Here is a 23,122-nt window from a genome sequence, read left to right as displayed (position 1 = left end):
AGGATAGGTATTTTTCTCTCTTTTGAATGATGTGTCCCAAGAATAGTGCTTGATCCATAGGAAGTGCTGGGTGAGTACGTGGTAACGAGAGTACTCTGAAGAGTGTATTCTGCCTGCCTGATGTTGTTCAGGGACTTCTGCAATGATTCTTTGGGTCCAAAGCAATCAAATTCTGGCCTGCATGAATAAGCAAGGAACTATAGCATGTTGGAGGAGGACTGTAGGGTCCCATGATTCTCAGGTTTCAGTGTGTTTAAGAACCACATGGGAATCTGGTTAACACTGGGATTCTTGGTCCCCACCCCCAGAGATTCAGATTCAGTAGTTCTGGAAGAGGCCCAAGAATATGCACTTTAAAAAAGTATAACCATTGATTTTGATGTAGGTGACCTGAGGCACATACTTTGAGAAACACTGATGGAGTCTGAAACACTGGCTAGGACAGTTATAAATAGCATCCCAGACCTCCCAGCTGATGAGCTGCAGAGCTGGGGTTAGACCTGGCTCTTCCAACTCTCAGCACTGCATGGTTTCCACTCACAGGCCCTCTTAATATATGTTTATAAGCTTTGCATGTACATTGGTTACCATGGGAACATAAAAGCCTGATGAAATCCTACAACTATAACTGGGCTTTGAGGCAACGGTAAATAGCTATCTTTAGAAAAATTCAGCTCCACAATTTATTGTGGCTTGTATTCCCCTATGTTCTTGTAGATTCTTCTAAAATTGTAAATGTGCTTTTGTGATGTGCTGATGCCATAATCATTTGACAGGAGGGAACACAGTGAGAACCAGGGCCGTTGCTCAAACTGGTTTGGGGGTAGACTAAAAAGACACAGGGAGGCCGTATGGAGAAACTGGAATGAAGCAGTATGATTTAATGTATGGTGAAGGACTTTGAGGTGGCCATTAACTGATTCAATGAATGAATGAATGAATGAGGGTTGGCTTAAAGGTATTTCGATGAAGAATATTTCATTCATCATAAACCCTCTGGTTGAGAGCATTGACCATCCTTAGAAGGAGTGTGCTTGGGGTAGAGTAATAGATTTACTCCCAAGAGTAAATCGTTAAAGTAAGAACTATATCACCAGGTGTGGCATTTACAGTGTGCCAGGGTCTAAGTTTTGTATATTATCCCTCTTGATCCTCATAACAATGCTCTATGTAGATTCTAGTATCCTCATGTTACAGACGAGGAAACCGAGAAGTTAAGTAGGTTGCCTAAATTCTCACATTTACAAAGTATCTAAGCTAGGTCTCGACCCTGGCAATCTGGGTCCAGACCTGCGCTTTTACCCAATCACTGCTGTCTGATGGAGCTGAAATAGAACAGGCGGAGCTTTTGTCTCCTGGAGCATCGCCCTGAGGGTTGATGAACCATTGTAAAATGGGAGCTGGGACGAGACTGAACTGCTTGTATGGTGGGGGACAGGGAGGGGGAAGATTGAGGAGGGAGGGTTAGGCTGGGGAGAGGAGAGGGAAGCACTGAATATAAACTTGGGAGAACAGAAATATCCAGGGTGGATTTCAAGTCGTTGATTCTGGAATTGGAGGACCTAAATCCTCTCCTCCTCTCCTCTTTGACATGAACCGGAAGTTTGCCATGCTCGTTACTGCGTTTGTCACGTGGATTCTTTTCTGGGAGAGAAGTTCAGAGAAAGAGCAGCCACTTGACTTCTGGCTTCACGGAAGAGGGGCAGCACTCGGTGGAAGATGACAGAGCTTCCCTCGACCATGGTGGGGCAAGTGGTGCACCCACCCAGACCAGGGTGCACCAAACAAGGGACTCGCGGAAAGCAGAGCGGTCTGCGGGGGAGGGGCCCTCCGCGGGGCCCTGGCTGGAAGGCTTCGGGAGGAATCGTGTTGCCTTGGCAATAGAGGCTTCGGAGAGAAAGGAGCGTGTGAGAGATTGGACTTGGTGGGGAGGGGCGGGAGGAGGGGACAACTGTAGTCCAGAAACGGAAAACAGAGCTGGTGACAAAAGCAGGCACCAAACCTCACACCAGAGAGGAACGTTATTTTCATGTAGTTTGCTATCAGGGAGAGGCCCTGGGAATAGGGATTTTCCCCAGAATTCATCCGAAATGGAGACAGGCTAGAGGTGGGAGGGAAAGAAGTGGGTCTAGGTCACGTGGGTGCAGAGCTGCTCCCCAGCCCCGTCCGCCGCCTCCTCTTCTCCATTCTCTGTCTCACTCCTCTGTGCTCAGCTAAGGTGTGATGAAGGCAAATGAAAGAAAGGTATGAAAAATGGTCACTAGACTTGACCTTTAACTCAGGAAGTATTTATACCTGAAACCAAGCGAGTTTTGTTAGCCCTAAAGAATTTCTAAAGTGCGTTATGGCTGGATGGGTTTGGGAGGGGCGGTGGTAGTCGACAGGGGTGGGTGTGACACGTGAGGCGGCTCCTTACTTCCTCCGGAAGTCTTATGCATCCCCGCGCCTCCTTGTCACGTGGGCCCTGAAAATGTAGTCGGGACAATACTTCGGAGAAGGCTGCCTGAGGCGGGTGTGAAGGGCTAGAGATAGCAGGTGAAGGAGGTGCTCCAGGAATAGTGCCCTGTGCCTGTTAAAGCTAGAGGAGGGGGAGGCCACTGCTGAAGATGCAGGAACATCGGCATCTTGGGTAACCCTATCAGGCCCTTGTTACGGGAGCCCTTGCTCAGTGCTGGTACTTCACTGTAGTCTGACATTAATATCCACTAATGTGCCAGAAACAGTATATCCTTGGAAGACTGGCTCGGTGTAGCCGAGACCCTCTCACCTCCCGACACCCTCTCCAAACCTAGTAATGTTCAAATTCTAATGTTACTGTGGCCTCTTGGGTACCCGCAGGCTAGGGAGGTCCAGTGATATTCGCGTTACATAACAAACGTATGAAATAGTTTTGCCTTGTTATTTTAAATTCAAACATGTTCCCTGATCTGTTTTGGTCTATGCATCTCTAATACCTGGGTGAAACACAGCTTAGTGGAGTCACCTCACGGCCCCTCTCAGCCCTGCACTAGTGTTTGGTGATCTGACCCCTCTGCTGCTTGAGCCTCCATGCCCTGCCGGCCACACTCACCACGTCATCGTCACAGGTCAGTGCTTTCCACCTTCTGCCCTTTAATGGTGGGCAGGCAACAACAGATCTATACAACGGTTGTACTTTAGGCATAAATAACGCAGTTTTTTTGGTTTGGTTTTTTTTCAAGTTCTCAGTTTATTTTTGAAGACTGAGATTGATTTTTTTTTTTTCATGGGGCATGACACTGAGGTTTGGAAAGGTTTTGGGTCTGGGAAATCCATAACTGACACGGAAAAGTTTATCAAACCCGATGGTGAGTTTTGGCCCTTGAAGGGCGAGACTCGGGAGGGAAGAGAAGACCTCCTGATTCCAGCAGAGGGCCAGAGTTACTCAGGAATAAAGGCTGGGGCTGGGGACTCTCTGGAGGGCAAGAATAGTCAAGCAAAGGGGAGGGCCCGGAACTCCCAGCAACTCCCTTAGTGGGAGACTCAGGGTATGACAGGGAGGGAAACACGAGGAGAGCACAGCACTGCAAAGCATGTTGATAACTGACCTTCCCACCCCTCTCGTCCTGTGTGTTCTATGACCTCTGGTAATTGTAGGTGCCTGGGTTCTGCTTGCTAGCCTCATTTCTCACCTTCTGAAGAGTGACCACTTATGCACAAGTTAAGGGCTAACGTCGATGTTTCAAGGGGAGCATTGCTCAAACAGAGCAGAGCTGACAGTCAGCAAGTACACACCAGTCTGGAGTCCCAGCTGTTAAACACCTTGGCCATCAGTCCTGTCAGAGTGGAGACCCTTGAATGACACTCAGTGGGGGGATGCTGGCACTGTGAGAGGCCAGCTGAGGGGCTTGGTCACTCAGTCACCCCCTAAACTCTCTTCGGGACCACCCTCAGCATCCACATGGTTTCGATTGTTATTTTCTTTCTCTTTCTCTTCTTCCTCCCTCTCCCCCTTCCTTGCCTGTACTGTTGAATACAAAGCGAACCACATGTGTTTTTGATGTGTCTCAACTGCATTTCCTCTTGACCTTTATTCCTGCTTATGTCTAGGTCTGGGCTTTCCTGATGGTTGATGATCTTTGGCTCAGCTCAGACCCCTGTCTTCTTGCCACTCACCCACGCGTGTCAGCCCTGTTAACACCAACATGTGACACCTGTTTTGGAAACAGGATTGGTAGCAGCATCCTCAGACTTTATCTGTAACATCTAGGCCCAGCCAGGGACGCCTATCGCCCATTCACCAAAACAACAGACGTTTCAGATCCTCTCTGTGAACACAGTGTTTCACCATCCATCACTAATGCATTTTAGTTACAAGTAGGATTGCCAGATTTAGCAAATAAGAATACAGGCTGGGGCTTCCCTGGTGGTGTGGTGGTTGAGAGTCCGCCTGCTGATGCAGGGGACGCGGGTTCGTGCCCCGGTCCGGGAGGATCCCACATGCCGCGGAGCGGCTGGGCCTGTGAGCCGTGGCCGCTGGGCCTGCGCGTCCGGAGCCTGTGCTCCGCAACGGGAGAGGCCACAGCAGTGAGAGGTCCGCGTACCCCCCCCAAAAAAAGAATACAGGCTGTCCAGTTAAATGTCAGTTTCAGATAAACAACAAATAATTTTTTAGTATAAGTATGTCCCATGCAAAATTTGGAACATGCTCATAAATTTAAAATTGTCTTTTGTTTATTTTAATTTCAAGTTTAAGTGGATGTTCTATATTTTATCTGGCACCCCCAGTTATAAGTCATGCAACACCAACAATAAAGTCTGAAACTTACTGACTTTGCAAACTGAGGCGTCCAAGGCCTGGGTTGGCTTCGGCATAGCCTGACACAGGGGGCCTAAATGACGTCACCAAAAACATGACTTGCTCTTTTTCCGCTGTCCAGGTCAGCCTGCCCCAGGTTGACTGCATTCTCGGATAAAGGTTTGACCTTGTGGTGACAAGATAGCTGTGGTTTTCCAGACTCATATTCTGTTTTTATTTTTTTTCTTAATAAATTTATTTATTTATTTACTTTTGGCTGCATTGGGTTTTCGTTGCTGCGCGTGGGCTTTCTCTAGTTGGGGCGAGTGGGGGCTACTCTTCGTTGTGGTGCATGGGCTTCTCATTGCAGTGGCTTCTCTTGTTGTGGAGCATGGGCTCTAGGCGCGCGGGCTTCATTAGTTGTGGCGCACAGGCTCAGTAGTTGTGGTGCACGGGCTTAGTTGCTCCGCGGCATGTGGGATCTTCCCGGACCAGGGCTCGAACCCATGTCCACTGCATTGGCAGGCGTATTCTTAACCACTGAGCCACCAGGGAATTCTCCAGACTGATATTCTTAAGGTTCAGAGTTGGTAAAAAGATGTTTTTCCAAAAGCTTTTCAGAGTCATTCCAATTAGATCAGCTTAGGTCACATGTCGACTACTAACAATCTTTGTGGCCAAGGAAATGAGATACCCTGATTGGCAGGGACTGGGACCAGCTGCTGGCCTCAGAGCTGGAGTCGGACATCCACCCAGACCCACGGACCAAGGGAAGGCTATCAGGGGACCTAAGAGTTGCTGCTGAAGAAGGGGAAATGTATATGGGGAAGGCAAACAGTGCATACTCTCCACTCACTTGAAATTAGATTGTGCACTGGGCAGTGCTCTTTGAGTTCTGCAGGGCTTATGAAGGCCTGGAGAGAGAGGAGGCAGGGGCAAGACTGTAGCAGTGCGGGGAGGCAGGTCTCCCCCTTTCAAACATCAGTGCCATCAAACTACTATCATCAGCTGCTTCCTAGAGTTGAGAAGCTTCACTCTCTGGCCCCTCTTTCCAATTACTTCCCAATTTATCATATTTGAGGCAACACATGAGACAGTTTAAGAAGGTTATGGATGGAATTTCTATGTCCCCTCCAAATTCATATGTTGAAGCCCTGACCCCCAAGTGGCTGTATTTGGAGATGGACCCCTAAGGAAGTAATGAAAGTTAAATGAGGTCATAAGGAGTTAAATGAGGTCTAAGGGTGGGCCATCATCTGATAGTATTAGTGTCCTTTTAAGAAGAGACACCAGAGAGCTGCCTCCCACCGACACCCATCCCTACCACCAGTACACAGCAAGAAAGTAACTGTCTAAAGCCAGGAAGGGAGTTCTCACCAGAAACCGAATTTTCTGGCACCTTGATCATGGAATTCTAGTCTTTTCTTACAACTATGAGAAAATAAATGTCTACTGTGTAGGCCACCCAGCTAGTGGTACTTTGTTATGTAGACTAATACAAAGAGTGTGGCTGAATCTCAGTGATAAACTTCATTATCACATACCATTACAGGTAGAAAAGGCTTTCAGGATGTCTAATGACCTGGAGAGACATGATCTATCAGAGACAGACATGATCTATCAGATGGCTTTTCTGTTTATCCGTTTGCAAGGGCAAATGGCTTGGAATGCTGTAATGCCCCCAAGCAGCTCATATTCTGCTGGGGAGAAACAAACACATAAATAGATAATTGTAAAATAATGTGGTTAGTGTACTGACCAAGCTATACACAGCATATTATGACTATACAAAGTATATTCATGAAAAATGGTTCATTTTGAAAATCTTGCCTTCATTGAAAGAAACCTAATACAGAGTGTATGATATAGTTGAATATATGCCAACTATGACCCCACTAACGTAAACTACAAAGATGCTTTTAAAATGAACAGAATTTGCAAATGTTAATATATTCCACATATTTTAAATGGTAATATGACTTTACCACAAATTCATCAGGGCAGTCAGAAGAAATGTGATATTTAATGAGGAAAGACTTAGTTTAACTAAGTCACTGAAAGATAAGTTATTATGTAACCTAGTGCTCAAATTCATGGAAAATAATTTTTTCAAATACATGTGACATTTAAATTGTTTAATAAGTCTTTTTGGATATAGCAATTAGTCCAATGCCTAGAACAGAAAGCATTTGTGAATGAATGAATGAACAAATGAGTAAAAGAATGAAAGCCAGTAAGAACACTTGCGTTCTAATCTTGGCTTTGTCACAAAGTAACCAATTAGGTAAGTCAATTAACTTCCCTCGGAATTTCTTTCTTTTTTTAAAAAAAATTATTTATTTATTTATTTGGCTGTGTTGGGTCTTAGTTGCAGCACGTGGGATCTTCATTGCAGTGTGCAGGCTCTTTGTTGTGGTGTGTGGGCTCTCTAGTTGTGGCACATGGGCTCAGTAGTTGTGGTGCACAGGCTTAGTTGCCCTATGGCATGTGAGATCTTAGTTCCCCAAGCAGGGATCAAACCCACATTCCCAGCATTGGAAGGTGGATTCTTAACCACTGGACCACCAGGTAAGTTCTGGAATTTATTTCTTAACCAGTAAAATTAGGGGGTAGAATTTATTGGGGGTTTCAATCTTTAGCCATATCACTCTTTTTTCAAATAGAGTATTATTTGGAAGATGGCTGTCAGTGGAGGGGTGTGTGTGTGTATGTGTGTGTGTATGTGTGTGTTATATGTGTGTTGTGTGTTGGGGTGCATTCTTGGTTCCTTTTCATCTTCCCCTCCCCTGGTGATCCGAGGGTCACATCCTCCAAAGAGTAGAGTCTGAGAGCTACTGGTCTGGAGGATCCCTGAAGTCATTTCCAGCTCTGACACTGGATAATCCTATTATTGCCAACCATTTGGCCACAGAATACTAGTTGAGAAAATGTCAGAGAAAACTTAAGCCCATCTGTGGAGAGAGAATGGGGAAAATTGGGACATTTTGAACTGACCAAACTTGGTAGCATGTCTGAGAAGCCAGAAACAAAAGACAGAGCAGCTCTTTATTCTGATTCACTTTTAGATTAGGTTGTTAAATGGAGAAAATATAAATTAGCTTAGGCCCAGAGTCAGGTCTTCCAGAAGGATTCAAGGGGCAATTTCCCCAGCACAGTGAGGTGGCTTTTCTCAGCCTTCTCTGTTTAATGCTCTCAGCCAAAACATCACAGAGGAGAACTCCAGGCTTGAGAAAGTCATGCTATTAATACTAACACAGCCCGCCCTACTGATAACAGATGTGGTTATAATGGGAGCTGAGTGAACAAAAACACATTTCCCCAACTCCAAGCCTCAAGCACATTTTCCATCCTCTGTAACAGATTGAAACACTGGCTCAGAGCAGATGCTTTTCCTTGCTCATTTGTGGGCATTGCTTCATGCCCTCATGGAAAAGGAGAATCTGAGGTCTCTCCTGGCAAGTATCTGCAGGAATTGGCAGGGCTGCAGAGAATCCCTCTCCCTTGCTTATAGGAACTGCTCTGGGGCTGGTGCTATGAAGGCCTTTTTGTCCACACACTTCATCTCTGAGATAACACATTTCTCAGAGAAAGGTTCCAGAAAGCTGAGCATTGCTGAGCTGAACCTTCACAGTCTTATGACTTATGCCTTGGCCAAAGCCACCTCCATAATCCTCTGCCGTGAACTTCATCCTGTGTTAGTGCAAAACCACATGCCATCTGGAAATAGCCTTGAGGAAACTCATGCAGTAAGAGACCGAACCCCAAAACTTTACCCTCCCAAAGCCAAGCCACCACAATTGATCACTTTGTCAACCCTGAAAGTTTCTCTGGGAAAAGAGACTGAGAAATGACGATGTGAGAACTGAATACTACGTCAGCAGCAGAGGCCTGATTTGAGCTTCTGGCTTCCAATCTTGCACTAAATAAATTAGTCCAGCCACTTCTTTGTACAAATTTACTTCTGTAGACTATGGGGAGAAACCATTGTCAACAACGTGCATTTTATAGACAAGTTCCAAACCACATAGCCTTTCATTTTTCTCAACACAGCCCTCTGTGTTGAATGATTCACTGTGGCTCTCTGAATAGCCTTCATCTGAGCATCTGGCAGGAAGGAATCTGATTTTCCAATGGATCAGTATTAGCTAAAATGTTTGTCATTATATATACCCAGGAGTTCTGTATGCTTCGTTAGGTCAGCTCCTGTCCTTTTTGGCAGTAGCCTCAAAATCATTGTCAGGGAGCTTGGTTTACACTACCGCTGTGAAGTCACCCAGGGAAGCTCTTGTTTAGACTGGAGTTAAAGCCCTTGACTGGATACTTAAGCTTTCCCTTCCCTTTGTCCAAACTCCCAAGGATGGAACGCCCCAGCTAGTGCCACACCACATCTGTATTATGTCTACTAAAGATGAGTTTTAGTCACCCAGAGCAGCATCCTTTAAATATTGTGTAATCTGGCTACCCAGCAATGTCTACAGTATGATCCATATTTGGTTATAATATATGTGTTAAGACTGGAAGGAAATTCCCCGATCAATAACTGTCTTTCTCAGGATGGTAAAAATCTATATGATTTGTTTTCTTCCTCCATCCTCGTATTTTCCAAAATGTCTACAAAAAACGGTATTAGTCTTTTTGTTTTAGTATTTATTTATTTATTTGGCTGCGCCGGGTCTCAGTTGCGGCATGTGGGATCTTTCGTTGCGGCATGCGAAATCTTAGTTGCAGCATGAAGGATCTAGCTCCCAGACCAGGGATCAAACCCAGGCCCCCTGCATTGGGAGCGTGGAGTCTTAGCCCCTGGACCACCAGGGAGGTCCCAAAATAGGTATTACTCTTACAGTAGGAAAAAAAAAATAAAATGTGTGTGTGTTGAGTGTGATATGGCTGTAATGCCATAACCAGCATAGAGTTTTCTCTCTAGAGAGCTCAAGCTCTCATACTTAGACTGTTTATTGAATTTCCTAGAAAACTTTCTTAGCCTCAGCAAAAGTGTTTTGAAGCAATGGAATCATTCCCAATAATATCAGAGAAGATGGGTTTGAGCACTTATAAACACCAGTCCCATCATAATGGTGAAGAGTAAAGCCTACCATGATACAACTTAAAAAGCCAACAGTGAGTTAGGACAGGCACAGCAACACAGCCTAGAAAACCAAGACTTGACGTGTTAAAAAACTTTGAGAAGCAGAGGTTAAGAGTCAGCATTTTTAAGATGTCCTTGTGTGACTGTAAATAGGAAGAAAAATTTTTTTCAAAAACAAGGGCTCATAGGGTAAGTTTTAATAATTTAGGCAGCTAACAAAGGAACTTTATTAGACTCAAAATTGGCATTAATCAGAATTTTCCATTAGACTCACTTTCCTTTCCATGCAACACTCAAAATCTCAAAATGCTTAGACATTAACCAGTTGTTATGAGGACTGCATGTTCGTTATTATTTTACACAGGCTGTGGGATTATTTTTCACAATAAAATTTTAGAAGTTTATAGTTGCCTGATAAAGATCCGGCCTTGCCAAATTTTGGCATGCCTTGTTTCAGTGCCCTTCCCAGAGTGGATGTTTATTAGGATAATATGCTGTAATGATACTTTATGAGAGAGGAAGTTTGCATGAGACATACTTTTGGAAACAGGCCAGGATACTCAGATGTGCTATTTTTGAATTCCTAAATCCTTTCTTGTTTTAACACCACTTGATTCTAATAGTTATTAAGTAGCCCTGGAAGAAGTGGCAGAGTTTTCTTTAGTAATTCATAAATCATACACATAAATGCCAAATCCCTTAAACAAAAGTTAGGATAGAAGGGTAGGCACAGAAACACACACACAGACACACACACAGGGAACCAGAAGACAGTGTGGGCAGAAGGGATTTTTCTGAAATCCCTCTTTGTGAGCAGAGTTGGGGAGTTGTGAAAGGGAAGCCCATGTTTTTCTGTAACAATGGTATTCTCTTCCCATAAAGATGTTTCTAGCGGTGATGAATCTGAATGCATTCATCCACGCACTCCAATCATATATCTTTTATGACTAAAGAATATGTTTTTGCAAGATGACTGCCTGAAATAGAGATGGAGGAGGGGAAGGGGAAGGTAAATGAGCAGCCTGTAGCCCCAGAACAGGAAAATGCATCTTCTTGACCTTGGCCATGTGACTTAACAAGATAACCGCTAGTTCTTGGTGTCCCTGTTCTAGCCAAGAGACTCTGTGACATATTATTGGGTTTATAGATAATGTGAGAGAAAAGCCATGCTCTCTAAGCCAGCATCTCCTTTTTGTATCCTGAAAGGGCCTAAAAATTTGCATTTTGTAGTCACTTGAACAGGGGTGAAGATTAGAAAGAAAACATGTATTAGAAGAGCACTAGTGTAAATGGTTGAAAGCACAAAGTCCCAGGCCAGACAGCTTGGGTTCAAGTTCTGACCACCACTTAGGGCTGCCAACTTTGGGCAAGCTTCTTTAACCTCTTTGTGCCTTTGTTTTCTCATCTGTAAAGTGGGGGATCATAACACTACCTGCCTCACAGAGTTTTTGAGTAGATTAAATAAAGTGATATATATATAGCACTAAGTCTACAGGTATCGTATGTGTGTTATTATATATTGAATACCCAGTAGGTGCCAGACTCCATGTTAGGTGCTTTTATATAATGTTTTATTTAATCTTTATAGCAAATTTAAAAGGCAGGTAATATTATTTCCATTTTATATTGATAGATAAAGACATTGAAGCTCAGAAAAGTTCAGAAAATTGCTCAAGTATACATGGGTAAGAGGCCCAACTGGAAAGCATCAAATCCAGGTGTGTCTGCTCCAGCATTACATCAAACACCATTAGTGATCCTGGCTCACTTCAGGAGCTAATGGATAAACACTTACATTATAATCTAGACCATTACATTGCTAATCAATTTTATTGATTAGAAAATTATTCTTCTCTGCATCATCATTTGTCTAACTCATTAAAATTAATGGGCAGCATTGGGAAATATGTTTGACACCTGAAATTGAGTCACTCTGGACCTTGGGAGAAAGCCCCGTGTGTCATGGTTTTCAATGCAGTTGGAAGGAAAGAGAACAGTTGTTCCTTCCTTCCCTCCTGCACCAGACAGGAAGGGCCAGCAAATGTACAGCTGCCTCTCAACAAAGTGACAAAGCCCAGGGCAGCCTTCTTTCCTGAGCTGGGCAGCATCTGCTAGCTCAGTTACCTGGAAGTCATTCTCAGATGGGTTTTCCTTTAGGGGCCCCAAAGCACTCAGAAATTTGGGAACAGGGCTTTCCTCACCAAGCGCACTCAAGCAGGAGGCCGGCCTTCCTCACAGGCTACCCTGCTCAGCTTCCTGGTTACACACAAGGAAGAGGGAAGAAAATGCAATGGAAAAACACTAATCAGAAAAAAAAAACCCACAGCAAGCGACAGTGTTGAAATAGCACAATGATTTATAGTTTCAGTTTATAGGAGATGTTGTAGTCCTGGCTGACATTTATCATCTTTATCTGCCAAACATTGACAAAGTCCTTTGGAAGCTTTTCTAGGGGTCTCCTGCTTGGGCAGAGGGGCTGGGGGTGGGAGAAGAGGGTGAGTATTGCTGGAGCCCAGAGAGGTAATACCTAAAAGACCCAGCAGACAGGACGCTATGACACCACCATCAGAGAGAGGCTTACAAGGGGTTGGTCTCTGTAGGGCACATGGGCTGGTCATGGCCAGAGAAAAAACATAGCTCACTGATACATCCAGAGATGAGCTTGTGACCTAACCAAAGTTACTAACTAAAGCTTTACTTTAGCTCATCCAAACTGGTGTTTAAGATGAAAATAATGGATAGGCAGAAGGGGCCAACTTTCTCTGTTGGAAAAATGCTCCTAGACAACTTCTTTATACATGTGCCCTCTTTGAAGGAAATACAATGTATACACACTTGGATGCATAGAACTGATTAGCTTTTATTCATGTTACAAAGAGTTCTTTTCTTTACAAAAATTATCTTTCTGTCTACTCTTAAATAGCAAGTTCTTTTTAAAATACATGCATCTTTCTAGGCGCACAACTCTTTCTAGGCACACAACCAATACTCCTTGCTTTGCATCAGTGATTCCCAAATAAGAATCCTACATGGTTGCATCAGAATCATCAGGGTGTTTTTTAAAAATAGATTCCTGAGCCCTTCCCCAGTCCTACTGAATCTGAATCTCTGGAGATGGAAATCTGTGGAATCTATTTGTGTGTGTGTATGTGTTTTTAAATTTTCTGTTAGTTATAGTCTTTTTTTCTTCCAGTTTTATTGAGATAAAATTTACATACATCACTGTATACGCTTAAGGTGTACAGTATAATTATTTGACTCACATTCATCATGAAATGATGACCACGATAAGTTTAGGGGAATCTGTGTTTTTAGGGTCCAGGTGATTCTGATGTGTGTGTAGAGCTGGAAAGCAACTCTCACACAATAGATTTCTAAAGTGTTGCATAATTTGAGTTTGGGATTAAAAAGAAAAAGGCAAAAATAAAGAGGTATAGAATACCTCTTTATTTTACTTTAATTGTTTAAAGTTTACCTAACCATGAAATATTTGAAACATATGGAAGAGCACAAAACATAATAAGAGATGCTTGTGTATCCACCAACTCCATTCCTCATTCCTTTCACTGACCTGCTTCACCACCAATGGTGTATTGCTAAGTCTACTCTCTGTACTCGGTTATTTCCATTACGGCACTTAAATGGCTTGATATTATCTTATAAATTTGTTTGCTTTATGAGATTTTTTAGACAGGCTCATATTTTGCACTAGATTGATGTTCTAAGAGGGCAGAAGTCATATCCATCTTATTCATTCACCACTGTATTCTCAGCATCTAGCACAGTGCCTGGCGCATAGTAGGTACTCAATAAATACCTGTTGAATGAATGAATAAGAATATACCCATCCCATATGACATATTTTTTTGGTGGCAGGAAATAAAGAAATTTATAAAATAATGATAATAGTAGACAGTAGTGCTTTTTAATGATCTTGGTTGGCAAAATTCAACAGACTCCAGAGTTCCAAAGTACTTTTTATCATGAAAGTGTGTTGAATTTGTAAACAGCTTTTTTCTGCCTCAATGGAGACGATCATGTGGTTTTTTTCCATATCTTGAACTTTCCTTGCATTTCAACAAACTAGGAATAGAAAGAAACTACCTCAATATAATACAAGCTATATATTAAAAAGCCACAGCAAATATCATACTTATTGGTAAAATGAAAGATTTTCCTCTAAGACCAGGGACGAGGCAAGGATGTTCCCTTTCACTACTTCTATTCAACATAGTACTGGAAGTTCTAGCCAGAGCAATTAGGCAAGAAGAAGTAGTAAAAAGCATCCAAAATGGAAAGGAAGAAGTAAAATTATCTCTGTTCACAGTTGATATCTTACATGTAGAAAACCCTAAAGATTCCACACAAAAAATTGTTGTAACTAATAAATGAATTTAGCAAAGTAACAGGATACAAAATTAACACATAAAAATCAGTTGCATTTCTGTACATGAACCATGAACAATCTGAAAAGGAAACATATAAACAATTTAAAACAATTCATTTAAAATAACATCAAAAAGAATAAAATATTTAGGAATTAACTTAACCAAGCAGGTGAAAGACTTGCACAATGAAAACTACAGAACATAGCTAAAAGACATTAAAGACATAAATACAGTAAGTCCCCTACATACGAACGAGTTCCATTCTGTGAGTGCGTTCGTAAGTCCAATTTGTAAGTCCAATTTGTTTGTAAGTCCAACAAAGTTAGCCTGGGTACCCAACTAACACAATTGGCTATTAGGTTTATAATACTTTTCACACATATAATACATAAAAAACAAACACAAAAAATAAAACATTTTTAATCTTACAGTACAGTACCTTGAAAAGTACAGTAGTACAGTACAACAGCTGGCATACAGGTGCTGGCATCGAGTGAACAGGCAAGAAGAGTTACTGACTGGAGGAGTGAGAGGAGGTGGGAGATGGTAGAGCTGAAGGATCCTCGGCAATGGGAGATGGAGGGCAGGCTGCAATTTCACTCAGGCCTGACATTGATGGAACGCACGTTTGCATCTTTGAAAGTTCACAACTTGAAGGTTCAAACGTAGGGGACTCACTGTCATTCAAAATGTTTAAAAAACTTGTACATGGATCTTGTGCCTGAACTCTGGCCTCAGATTTGCTACCCTGGTCAGAGGCACAGAATTGGACTGACTTGAGGGAAGGAGGTGGAAGTTGTGAGAGAAGGAAGGAGGCTGTTTGGCTTCCAAAAGCACTTGACCCCAAAGAACTGGGTTCTGGAAAGGCGGGGTCAAGGCAATCCCACTTTGAGGCGCACCTTGAAAGTAGTAGGATCTCTGCCAGGGCTGTCTGCATGCTGTGTGAGGACCAGAAGATTGAGGCCCAGAGAAGTTAAGTGACTTTAGAGTTACTAGGCTCCTGACTTTCAGCCCACTGCTTTTTCTACCACAGTGTTCAGCATCCCAAAATATGTACTATTCCATCTTCATGTGTGCATTAGTATAGTCCTTATTTTTTTAAATAAATTTTATTTATCTATTTATTTATTTATTAATTTATCTATCTATCTATCTATTTATTTATGGCTGCGTTGGGTCTTCATTGCTGCGCGCGGGCTTTCTCTAGTTGCAGCGAGCGGGGGTTACTCTTCGTTGCGGTGCGCGGGCTTCTCATTGTGGTGGCTTCTCTTGTTGCGGAGCACGGGCTCTAGGTGCGTGGGCCTCAGTAGTTGTGGCGCACAGGCTCAGTAGTTGTGGTGCATGGGCTTATTGCTCCATGGCATGTGGGATCTTCCCGGACCAGGGCTCAAACCCATGTCCGCTGCATTGGCAGGTGGATTCTTAACCACTGTGCCACCAGGGGAGTCCCTCATCATTTATTTTTTTCAATTACCCTCTCCCATAAGTGGGCTTTTAAAAAAATTGAGGTATATGTCACATAACATACAATTCATCATTTTAAAGTGTATGCTTCTATGGTTTTTAATATAGTCACTACTGCTTTCTAATTCCAGAACATTTCCATAACCCCAAAAAGAAGCCCTGTACCTATTAGCAATTACTCTTCATTCTCCATTTCCTCCAGGCCCTGGTAAACACTAATCTACTTTCTGTCTCTATGGAGTTGCCTATTCTGGACATTTCATGTAAATAGAATCGTATGACCTTTTGTGTTTGGCTTCTATCACTCAAGTGTGATAATTTCAAGGTTTACTCACGTGGTAGCATGTATCAGTGCTTCATTCCATCTTATTAGCTATATTTATGGGATTTTTTTTTAAACAATTAGACGTTGGATTATTTATTTATTTACTTATCACCACGCAGCGTGTGGGATCTTAGTTCCCCAACCAGGGATTGAACCTGTGCCCCCTGCAGTGGAAGCACGATGTCTTAACCACTGGACCGCCAGGGAACTCCCAGAGCTCTCTATAGGCTTTCTATAGCGGATTCTAGACTGATAAAAGAGTAAGAGTCTTTCCCTCTGAAGATATTTTCCTGGAGGTAGAACTTAGACGTATCTGATCTGGGGAGGATGCAGCCCTTTTCTAGCAGGCAATTTCATTGCATGCAACTCACCATGTGGACTTAATTTTCTCCCTCTTTGTACACACTCTTTCTTCTCTTCAGCTGGAGAGGCCTCATAACAGGAAGCATGCTTTCAAATTCAGCCAGGATATTGTGACCACCTTGTCCAGTCTTTAGCAGTAATGTAACTCAGAGATGCAATCAGGCAAGTGCTGCCCTGTAATTAATTCCCTTGCTTAAATATAATAAGATATCACAGAGGAAAATTCTGCTAGACATTGTGCCTAATTGTACCTGAACATAGCCCAGGATTACTGAGCCAGTTCTTCTCAAGCACAGTTCGCCTAGCAGCATAGCCAGACGAATACATAGCTGGAATCAGAGGTAAACCAGCCCTATTTAAGCTACAGCTAAATACAATTCACTGCCTTGTTTCAGAGCTTGGGGTGGGTTGGGGGTAGGGGTAAGGTGGAGCGGGGGGGAGGCTGGGCTGCCATTCGCTCTTTTCAGCAGGAATATGCTATGTTTTCTTTGTATTATAAAATAGCCCCCAAATGTGAAGGTTCTATAATTGGGAAAGCTGTAGTACCATTGGATCCATTCCAGGTGGATTTATCATCTATCATAATATAAAAGGGGAGTTTGGCTTTATTTTTTAATGTTCAAATCTCTTTTAATAGGTTATATTGGGCATTCAGAATTTTTGGATTTTGTGATTGTCTTTTTTAAATTTGTTACTTTCTAGAAATTCCTTTGCTAGCTGATTTTCAAAGTTCTTCCTTGGAATAGGTGAAATGTTTCAGAAACCAGGAAGTCTTTCCTCCGCCATGTTCATGGATAATTTGGTGTGTTTTCTTAGGAAGTTTAGGTAGGATTTCATTATGAGTATTTGAATGTTTGAGATAGGGAGGAAGATGAGCTGGGGGAAGTCACTACTTGATGGCAGGACAAAAATGGGAAAGTTCAGCATTATTTTTCTCTAAAGCATGAAGTCCTACTCATGTGTCTCACATGAACTGAGAAAAGCATGTCGTGTAGAATTATTTGGCTTCAGAAATGCATTGTGAGAAGATCAAGAAGGCGTGAGTACTACAAGCCATCCACTCTTCCAGCACCTGTTGTTTGCCTGACCCACCTGTGGGCCCTTCCCATCTCCTTTTGCCCATCTCCAATCATTACGTGTTCACTTTCTCAGCCTCCGTAGCTAGGAAAGTCCATTTGACACAGTCACATGGAGAAAGCTTTTGCTTTTCTGATAAAAGAGTATTGTCACTGTGACCCACTTCTCCTTTTCTTCCTTCCTTGAAAGTGGTATAATGCCTGGAGCTACAGCAGACTTTGAGGGCCGTCATCTTGTTAGGATAAAGAAAGGCCAAGAGAACTGCAGAGATATTAGCATGCATCACATCACTGAGCTGATGAATCGACATCATTAACTGCCTACTTCTACCCTTTGTGTGTTTGGAGAAATGTAAACCCTGTTTGTTGAAATCGCTTTTAGTCAGATTTTTGCTACTTGAATGCACTGATCACTGATACAATTTATGGAAAGAACATTACATACCCATCCTCTGCTTTACTAATATTTATTCTAACACTTCTTCCTAAATGTCCATCATTTGCCTCTTTTCTCTCTCCTGTGGATTTCAGTACTAAAGTCTGTTTTTATTGTCCCTGCAGGTTCTTCTCACAGAGAAGTTTAAGTTTTAATTTTTTGCATGTGGTGGGGGGAGAGTTACAATCAATTTTGAAAGAAATACATTCATGAGTAGTTTTATTTTCAAATCTAATGTGTGTTGTTCCATTTAGATTAAAGTGTTTCCTGAGGCAGTTGCAACCCACACGTGGCAGAACCAGTTGGTGTAGAACCAAAGAGGGAAACTGTGACTGGTCTGTAAGCACAAAGCTGTCTGACTACAGGCCTGTTTGTGCATGAAAACAATGCTTTCAGAAACCCATAACCTTTAGCAACCTCAAATGCCAAAAGCAGAATGTGAAGTAACCAGAGGCAAAAAAAAAAAAAGAATGGGAGCCTTATTATTGAACTTTGTTACAGTACTATACCTTTACATTTTTATTTCTTAGAAGAAAAAAAAATCTCTATTTTTAATCATTTTCAATTTAATGCCTTGAATATGTGCATCTGGCCTGTTTAAGAGACTGAGTAGCTGATACATTGTTTTGTCTGTCAAGGATATTGTCCATTGTATCACATAGTTTCCTGTTTATCAAAGCCCTTGGAGAAATTCTTCTGTCTGATCATAAAACTGAGAATATTTATAGCTGAGCAATAGGTTTATTTTTATCTCATGAATTGTAGCTGATTTAATTGTCAATGGGCTGCTGATTTTTGTTTTATTGGATGTTTTTTAAAAAGGTATCTAAAATGGTGTACAAGTCTCACAGTGTTAGTTTCTATTTGAAAAAAATGAGTTAGGTCAGGTTTTGATGTAAAGGGCAAGAATGACTCTGAACAATCATATACCCAACACCTCCACTTCATGTTTTCCATTGACTCAGGACGTGCAACGTTAACTAACATTATATGAATTTGATTCATCACTATCACCAGCTTTAAGGATTTTTCATTCTAATGACAATAAACAAAGGTTAGTGGTCATTTAAGTTAACATAACAGACAGTTCCAAAAAATACATAATGGCTTTAACATCATGATTGAAGTTTATTTTTCACTCAGGTCAAGTCCAAAATGGATGCAGCTTAACTTGAAAAAGAGACCAGCCTGGGAGTCATGAGACCTTGTGTCTAGTTGGAGTTTTGCCACAGATTCACTAGGCGACCTTGAGTGAGATAACCACTTTTCCAATCCAGAGCCCTTGCAACTCATGGCTCTACCATCTTTAATACATAGCTTCCATGATTGCCCTGCTGCTCAGCATCAAGCCTGCAGAAGAGGAAAGATCCTGGATGACGGAGCCTGGGGACGTTTTATGGGGCAGGCTACTCATATTTCATTGGCCGAAAATCAGCCCCAGGGCTACACCTAACTGCAGGAGAAGATGTGAAACGAAGTCTGGCTCTGTGCCCAAGAAGAAGAGGAAACAGGTGAGGTGAGGACCCAGCCAGTCTCTGCCACAATGAAACAGATAATGAAGTAAAAGATACAAAGAGTTCTATAAACTGAAGAGGATGGAAAATTCAATTAAATCTAATCACTTGGTGAAAAGATAGGCTACACCCCAAGGGGGACTGCAGAATTCTATCTACCCAAATCATGTGTTAAAAAGTGAAAGAGGCTATGATAAAATTAGGATAAGGGTGAACTTTGAAAGACACTCTGGGATGCATGGCACACTCCTCCTCCGGTGACACAGTAGACAGAACCAATCCAACTATGAAAAGCAGCTCAGTGTGTTAACCCGTTGCTCAGATAGGATCATCCAGGAAAAAAATCCTAGTCTTGTATGTCTTACTGAGAATCTGTATGGCAGTTCTAAATAACTCCATCCTGCCTGAATTGCCTTCCTGCTCCCCTTGGCTGGTTAAAGTGACTTTACTTCCATGGAAAAGACGTAGAAAAAATATGCAGATGATGAAGCCAATCAAACTTGTAGTATTATTACTTCCGTGTTAAGTTTTACGAGTTAAGTTTGTGTTTGTTATTTAAGGAGTTTGAAATGTTTAAGAGAATCTAACCAATTAGCCTTGTGATTTTATTTTGAAATGATAAATTGGTACTCCATTTCTGATTTTCATCTGAAAGTTGTAAAATAATTGAACATGTTCGTAAATAGTGTTTGAATGTTTAAGAGAACCCAATTTACGACAGGTATAAGTTAGTTTTATTAGATTTGTAAGAGTTAATTGAGATGTAGAAAGATTTTACTTGCTGGGTTTTGTAAGTGTTGCCCCATCAGGCATTTGAAATATTTCAGAAAATCAAATATATCAAATTTGTAAGGGTAGTTGAAAAATATTTTAGGAAACTTAATTACATGTGTAAACGTGGTCAGTTGAGGAAACTTAGTCTTTTTAAATATATAAATTAATTGAACACTAATCAAATAAAAAAGCAGTCATTCTCATTTTTACATAAATCACTGTATTTACAAAAAGAATTTATAAGTTAGATTTATAGGTTAAGTTTGAAGGCTTAAAAAAGGTAAAATAAAGTGTTCAACTTTAATAAACTGAATATTAATTAGAGTAGATATTAGTAGTCCCTTTTGCTCACAGATCTCTCGCACTTAAATAGGTAATCAATAGGAGTAAAGAAGAGGAAACAGAGAGAATGATAGGCATTTTCTAAAAAGCAGAACCAACAACACTTAAACAAACTGGTTTCTTTCAAAGAAAGATATCTAAAGTAGTCAAACTCCTAGAAGCAGAGAGGAGAATGGTGGTTGCCAGGGGCCAGGGGACGGGGAAAAGGGAGTTGCTGTCCAACTGGTATGAAGTTTCAGTCATGCAAGAAAGTTCTAGACACGTGCTGCACAATACTGTGCCTATGGTTAGCAATACTGTTTTGTACACTTAAAACTTTGTCAAGAGCGTAGATCTCATATTAAGTGTTCTTACCACAAGAAGAAAAAAGATAGAATGATTTGCTTGTACTTAAATTTTTTTTCAATTATTTTTCTAGTTGGTACATTGGCTTAGTTTTTCATGTTAATAATTAATATATGTTTACCATTATAAATCTATTTTTAATGCATTTAAACATAGGTATGTTACTTCTCTGGGGTTCTTAACATTCCTGTTGGAAAACCGATTTTGTTTAAACCACAGAGCCCATTATGTTATTAGTGAGCGGACCACTAATCACCTAGTGGTAACAATAAGAGGCAAAGGGCATAGAATGGTGGAGGAAAGCACAAAATACCTTTAACATCTTCCCCCAAATACCAGGTGTAATAGCAACATTTCAGAGGAAACTCTGGTTGGATTAGGGTGAGTAAGATTTTGATGGATCTGGGAGGCCAGGCCAAGAAGTTGTTTTAAGGTAGTGGGCACTGGAGCACAATATGTTAGTTACATGGTGAGCACAGTTCCACGTTGTCAGCAATGCCCTCGGAAGAGTCTTCAGGCATTGGTGGGCAGGGTGGACAGCAGAGGGGAGAGATGCACTAGGATGGGCTACAACACAAAGTAAACCAAGGGAGTTGGCTGCTGGAGCTCAGAGCCAAAGGAACGCAGTGTGGCAGTTACTGCAAAGCTGTGCTTCTGAGTGAGGACAGGGTTTCCATGAGGCTCACATTGTTGGTTTACAGTTCACTGAATTTAACAATGTAATGATGATAATGGATTTATTTTCCTTTTAAAAGTGACTCTGAGAAAGAGTTAGTAAGCCAGGGTCATAAAGACCTGGGCAAACCAACTGCTCTCACTGCTTTAGACAGCCTTGACCGTGGAGTAAAATCCAGTGTTATCTGCAAGTGAGGGGATTATTATGTCTCAAGGCTAATCAGCTTCAAGATAAAATTCTAGGATGGAATCTTCACTTTAAAAATCATTTTCATTAAGATCTGGAGAGTAATTTTCAGCTATTATGAAGGTACAACCTCTTAGCCATGCTTTTTAAAATATACATATATTTTATGACACTGTGACAGAGAAAACAAGAGAAGCCCCTATATCCATTTTTAAAAATCTCCTTCAGTAACAGAATCCCTTGTTTTTCAGCTGGGGATATGGGTTCTCAGACACCACACCTTATGTCCCAGCTTCCCTGTTGCTAAGTTCTGACTGATGAGATGGGGACAGAAGTATCATGCGGCAGCGCCTGGGAATTTTCCTTACAAGACACCCAGTGTCTGCTCTTTGCCCTCTTTTCTCCAGCCCCTCTGCCAGGACCCAGCCATCCTGGGCCATGAGGAGGCTGACCACTCTTAGGGATGGCAGAGTGGGAGGCCGAGGGGGCCTGGGGTCTTGAGGACTTTGAAGCGCTTTCCACACCAGCCCTGGGTCGCCTAACTGGACCGTCACAGGAGACAAAAATAATCTCATACTTTGTATAAGCCTCTCTTTGGGGGATTTTCTGTTACTTGAAGTCAAACTAATCCTCAGTAATATAAAAAATAAAATTCTGTTCTATTTTCTCTCACTCACTCTGTTAAAAATATTCTTTATCTTCTCTCCTCCTTCATTTCATTGTCTTCACAATTTGTCGAAGACTTTCTTTTCCAAAGACCACACTGTTTCCTAACAGCTCTCTCCATCATTCTCCTTGGTATCCTTCTTTGATGGTGTGTTGTCTGATTAAAACATACTCAGTGATTGAACATCCCCAGAAGTACATAGTCTCATTACTTAACTTACTTTGATAGAGCTTTTTTTTTTTTTTTCAGTACGCAGGCCTCTCACTGTTGTGGCCTCTCCTGTTGCGGAGCACAGGCTCCGGACGCGCAGGCTCAGCGGCCGTGGCTCACGGGCCCAGCCGCTTCGCGACATGTGGGATCCTCCCGGACTGGGGCACGAACCCACGTCCCCTGCATCGGCAGGCGGACTCTCAACCACTGCACCACCAGGGAAGCCCCTGATAGAGCTTTTTGCAGTTCCAATTTTATAGCTGATACCAGATTTACTTCTTAATTACATCCTCTGTCCAGCCCAACCAACAGTCCTTTGCCTCATCTATTCCATCACTGAGGAATAAGGTCCTGCTATCTGGGTCAGGTCACGTCCACACAATCAGGCCAGGCTACACTACATGTGGCCCTGGGTATTGGAAGTCATGATCCTCCCCTAATTTCATGCTCACATAAATTTCCCAAAACTCGCTTTCCCCTTTTGTGAACACACACCTCCAGTCAGCTCCCCTAA

At 42.1% G+C, this 23,122-nt stretch overlaps 1 long non-coding RNA gene across 1 annotated transcript; it reads left to right on the top strand.

The window, feature by feature from the left end:
- Positions 1-1,567: 1,567 nt before the first annotated feature.
- On the top strand, positions 1,568-22,403 carry LOC113633378 (uncharacterized). Its single transcript, XR_003438165.1, has 2 exons — positions 1,568-3,086; positions 19,038-22,403. It is a non-coding gene; the product is annotated as an uncharacterized LOC113633378 (long non-coding RNA).
- Positions 22,404-23,122: the final 719 nt, after the last annotated feature.

The sequence above is a fragment of the Aethalodelphis obliquidens genome, unplaced genomic scaffold (genome assembly GCF_003676395.1).
Source record: "Aethalodelphis obliquidens isolate GAN/ISIS:26980383/991018 unplaced genomic scaffold, ASM367639v1 scaffold39, whole genome shotgun sequence".
NCBI lineage: Eukaryota > Metazoa > Chordata > Mammalia > Artiodactyla > Delphinidae > Aethalodelphis > Aethalodelphis obliquidens.
The sequence above is the reverse complement of the archived record's forward strand: the minus strand, read 5'-3'. Positions and strand labels throughout refer to the sequence as shown.